Raw genomic sequence first — 5714 nt, 5'->3', positions numbered from 1 at the left:
CTACGGGCCGTAGAAACAATGGGCCTTCTACGGGGAGTAGCATCAATGGGCCTTATGGGCCGTATGATCGATTGGCCAAACATAGGCCAATAACGGACCACATTATGGGCCTTAAACGGGCTACAGTTGGAATCGTTTGTTCATGGGCCGACCATAATGGGCCGTCGTTAATCGGCCGTATTTGATGATGCTATGAAAATGGCCCAACGGATTAACGGGCCACAAACGGGCCGACTGTAACACGGGCTGAATTTGGCCCACAAGCAGAAAAGGCCAGTAATAGGCCGTAAGTAACCGAATGTTGGAAATGAGCCCAAGAGTAAATGGGCCCTGAGAAGGCCGAAAGATAACATGGGCTTGAAACGTCCCAATGGAATAATGGGCCGTTAATGGGTATAAAGCGATATACTGTTCATTAGGGGTCAGTTTCACCACGGGTCGTTAATGGCCAAAGAGTTACAAAGTGCCTCATATGGGACGAAACGTCATGGGCCATACATGGGCCAGAAGTTACAACCGGCTGGAATCATATTGGATGGCCCAGATGACGCTACTGGGCCTAATTCGGATAGGCCGTAACGGGCCCTGGGTTAGCGGGCTGTAAATGGGCTATGTGCGAACAGACCATTAACAGGTTTTCCATGGGCCGGCCTGCTATCTTTTGACCAAGTCAAATGGGTCGGCCTTTTCATAGGAATGGGCCTCTGCTTGGGCCGTGCCATGTGTCGACATATCATTGGCGCCTTCTGTCCAATGAGTGGATGACATATGTCCCAACAGTGAGCCGACACGTGTTTCCTCCAGTCAATGATGATTTTACACGTGGAAAATCCCCATTGGTCCGGGCTGTTAACGGGTTATCGGATCCAAACCGGAACCCGATAGCTTAACGACGACTCATTACAGTGGATACCACGTGTCGGTTACCCTTGACGAAAGCACTTCCATGACGCGCCATTTATCGTCATGGAAGTGGACACTTCCGTGATGATAGTTTTGGTATTCTTATGGAACACTTCTATGAAAGCAAAGGTATGACTATCTTGATTCTGTCATAAAATCGTCATGGATGTACATGCATGACAAAAAACATGACCTACTGTGACAAACACGTATCATCACGGAAGTGTATCTTTTTTGTAGTGATTACTACGTTTCTCCATGAACTTAATACACAAGATGCATGTTGGATAGCGGTCGATGTGTGGAGTAATAGTAGTAGATGCAGGCAGGAGTCGGTCTACTAATCTTGGACGTGATGCCTATATAATGATCATTGCCTGGATATCGTCATGATTATTTGAAGTTCTATCAATTGCCCAACAGTAATTTTTTCACCAACCGTTTGCTATTTTTCTCGAGAGAAGCCACTAGTGAAATCTAGGGCCCCCGGGTCTCTTCTTTATTATATTTGCCTTCGCGATCTACTTTTATTTGCTTTTATTTTCAGATCTATTAATCCAAAAATACAAAAATACCTTGCTGCACTTTATTTTATTCGAGACCTATTTATCCCATCTATCATATTTTTATCCCACCGTTACCCGAAAGGAATTGACAACCCCTTTAAAACGTCGGGTTGCGAGTATTTGTTATTTGTGTGCAGGAGTTGTTTACGTGGTGTTGCGTGGTTCTCATACTGGTTCGATAACCTTGGTCTCATCACTAAGGGAAATACCTACCGTTGCTGTGCTGGATCATCCCTTCCTCTTTGGGGAAATACCGACGTAGTTCAAGCAAGTATCAGGGAGCTTAGCCAGATATATCAAGCGACAACCGTACACCCATGGGCAAATACTCCTATCACCTTTGACGGGAAGGATGAGCCAAGCACCTGTATCAGCCACGAACCAGTCGCACTGGTCCTCGACCCCATCATCGATGGTTTCCGGCTGACTATAGTACTAATGGATGGAGGCAGCGGTCTCAATCTCATTTACGAGGATACACTCGATAAGATGCAGTTCAACAGATCTCGCATTGAATGCAGCAACACTACATTTCAAGGTATCATACCCGGAAGGGAGGCACACTGCTCGAGATGCATAACCCTCAATGTTGTGTTCGGCACGCTCGATAACTACAGATCCGAACCCATGCTATTCCACATTGTGCCCTTCCACAATGGATACCACACGCCTCCTAGGGCGTGAGGCATTCTCAAAATTTCAGGCCATACCACATTAGGGGTATGAAAAACTCAAAATGTCAGGGCCCAATGGGGTAATTTCACTTAAAAGTGACCCAAGCAGAGCCTTGAGAGCCAAAAACAAAACAACATCCCTCGCCCTAGAGGCAGTTTCCGAAGCCCTCGCGGCCGAAGAACTAACAGCTCTAAGCACTGCCGTCGACAGGGATGATGTGGTTCTCAATAAATGACAAAAATCCACAACATTCAAACTAGCAGACGAAATAGTAAAATTTCAAGTGCACCCAACAGATCCCAACAAAACAGCGTCCATAGGAGCACAGCTGGACCCCACGTTTGACGAAGCATTAAGGACGTTCCTGCGTGAAAATTGGGACATATTCGCCTGGCACCCCTCGGACACGCCAGGAATCCCACGCGGGGAAGCATAGCACAGCCTAAACATTCTCAAAGGCTTTAAGCCAGTGAAATAGACCCCGTGCCGATTTTCCGAACCCAAACGACAAGCCATGGGTGAAGAACTTGCAAAACTCTTGGAAGCCGGATTCATCCGTGAGATCAAGCACCCTGAGTGGTTAGCAAACATGGTCATGGTGCCAAAGAAGGACAAATCCTGGTGGCTCTGTGTCGATTTTCAAAGACCTTAACAAGGCCTGCCCCAAGGATCCTTTCCCCTTGCCAAGGATAGACCAGATCATCGACGCCACAGCCGAACACGAGTCGCTATGTTTCCTTGACGCATACTCCGGATACCACCACATCAAGATGAAAGAGTCCGACCAGGTGGCAACATCATTCATTACCCCTTATGACCCCTTCTGCTTCAACACCATGCCGTTCGGATTGAAAAATGCAGGAGCCACATACCAACGCATGATTCAAGCATGCCTTGAAAATCAAATTGGCAAAACGGTCGAGGCATACGTGGATGATGTGGTTGTCAAAACCAAACACATAGACCAACTGGTAGATGACCTACGTCAAACCTTTGACAACTTGCAAGCTTACACTAATGCAGGATGCTCGAAACGCGACACTACGATCAGACACCCTTCGACGAAACTGTGTGCGATGCCATAATCGCAAACAGTGGTGTAAAAAAACCGTCAAAAAAGGTGCAAAACGTTTGCGATGACGGATGCATCAAACACGGTTCAGATTTTAGTTGCTTGTGTGATGCAGGGCATACGGTTCAGTTCAATTAACTGTTTGGGATGAGGAGGAACAAAAGAAACGGGCAGCCAGATGAAGGCGTGTGCGATATACAGCATACGGTTCACTAGGATGAACTGTGTGTCATTAGGCAACACAATGGAAACGGTTCAACTGAACAAGATGTGTGTGATACGAGGCAAACAGGTCCGTAATCAGAAATGTGTGCGAAGACCAATAATAACAGAGACGATTGCTGCTAATAAGCCGTGTGATTTGCTCTGTCTACAGTAGAATAACATGTATATATATACTAAAATAAACAGCCAATTACATAAGTGACTATAAAGATCATTCGCACACACCTCAATAAACAATTGCATGCATTCTAAAGTAGGAGAAACGATCATCTAGTCATCTACTTCTTGTGACGCTCCCGCCACTGCTCTATGGCTCGATCCCTCGTCTGGGGCAAGAAGAAGACATTTCCTCATGTCAACGATCCTCCTATACATCTCGTAGCTTCTGTACACGTCCATGGCCGCGTACTTCACATGTTGTTCATCCAGTCTCTCATGCCACAGACTGTGCCAGGCGTTCTTGTCCTTATTGTTCTCATTCTTCATCTTCATGTAGTAGGGGTCGATGATGGCCAAGGCGAGGTCAACCAGGGAGTTCAGTTTGTTTTTGTCGCTGCCCCAGACCTTGTAGTGGTGCTGGATGTTGAAAGATTCGGGCATTTCAAGTCCGAAACCTTGAGCGCTTTTAGATCGTTGGTGGTGTCCACCGTAGCGAAACTGTAGTCGGAGCTGTTGATAAACCTGGAGAAACACTCGCAAGGCCTTGTGGCAAGGTGGTAGTGGTAGACGAGGACGTCATGTCGCACACACAACTGGGCGACGGCAACCTTCTGATCGTGCCCGGCACGACCGATGGTGTACTCGAGGTCGAAGTTGACCACTCGGTACTTATCCACGGCAAGGAACTGCTCCATAGTTTGGATGAAGCTCACCACCGAGACCGGATCGTTCGTGTACACCACCGAGAGGGCCTTCCCCCTCACGTGGGTGTCCACTACATGATGCATGGTGAACTGCCCGCCGTTGTCGTCGTCGGCCGCTGGGAGCGCCATTGGAGCCACGGGAACGCCATTGGAACCGCTGGATGTCCTCTCTGTATGTGTCTTCGTGGGTGTGCTTATTGTGTCGTGTGACGTGAGATATATAAGGTAAATGGCCGCAGGAATAAATGGGGGCCGGGCGGCCTGGATTCTCTGCGCGTCCGCCTGGCAGTTTTTGCAGCGGGTAACTGCATCGTCGCGCCGCGCCCGGCGCAACCGCATGCACACGGACGTGCGTGATCGTGCACCAGCCCCAAACACTGGCAGCGCGCATGGAGGGACAAGGGCAGAGCACCCGGAGGGACGCGAGAGCAGAGCGCACGCGGCGGGACACGAGCAGAGCGCGCCGCGGCCGCCTGAACCGCAAGCAACCACACGCATGAAGCAGTTGAACACGCAGGAAATGGTTGCCTACAAGCCGGCCGATAGTTGCGTCGCTGCGTAGAGAGCGGCCGTGTGCTACCACCTCCATCTAGTCTATAGTCCTGTTTATATTCTCTGCCATACTTTGCCCTCAAATTTAACCAACAAAATGTTAATGCATGTTATAAAAATTATATAATTGGAAACTATGTTCAAATACGAATCCAACTATATAATCTTGTTGGGGAACGTAGTAATTTCAAAAAAATTCCTACGCACACGCAAGATCATGGTGATGCATAGCAACGAGAGGGGAGAGTGTTGTCTACGTACCCTCGTAGACCGTAAGCTGAAGCGTTATGACAACGCGGTTGATGTAGTCGTACGTCTTCACGATCGACCGATCCAGTACCGAAAGTACGGCACCTCCGCGATCTGCACACGTTCGGCTCGGTGACGTCCCACGAACACACGATCCAGCAGAGTGTCGAGGGAGAGTATCGTCAGCACGACGGCGTGATGATGGTGATGATGAAGCTACCGGCGCAGGGCTTCGCCTAAGCACTGCAACAATATGACCGAGGTGGATTATGGTGGAGGGGGGCACCGCACACGGTTAAGAGATCAATGATCAACTTGTGTGTTCTAGGGTGCCCCCTGCCCCCGTATATAAAGGAGAAAGGGGGGAGGCCGTCCGGCCCTTGGGGCGCGCCAGGAGAGGAGGAGTCCTCCTCCTAGTCGGAGTTGGACTCCCCCTTTCCTACTCCTACTAGGAGGGGGAAAGGAAGGAGGAGAGGGAGAAGGAAAGGGGGCGCTGCCCCCCTTCCCTAGTAAAATTCGGACCAGAGGGGGAGGGGCGTGCGGCCTGCCCTGTCCGACCCTATCTCTCTCCACTAAGGCCCATGTGGCCCATTAGTTCTCCCGGGGGGT

Source organism: Triticum aestivum, chromosome 3D, assembly GCF_018294505.1.
Source record: "Triticum aestivum cultivar Chinese Spring chromosome 3D, IWGSC CS RefSeq v2.1, whole genome shotgun sequence".
Lineage (NCBI taxonomy): Eukaryota > Viridiplantae > Streptophyta > Magnoliopsida > Poales > Poaceae > Triticum > Triticum aestivum.
The sequence above is the reverse complement of the archived record's forward strand: the minus strand, read 5'-3'. Positions refer to the sequence as shown.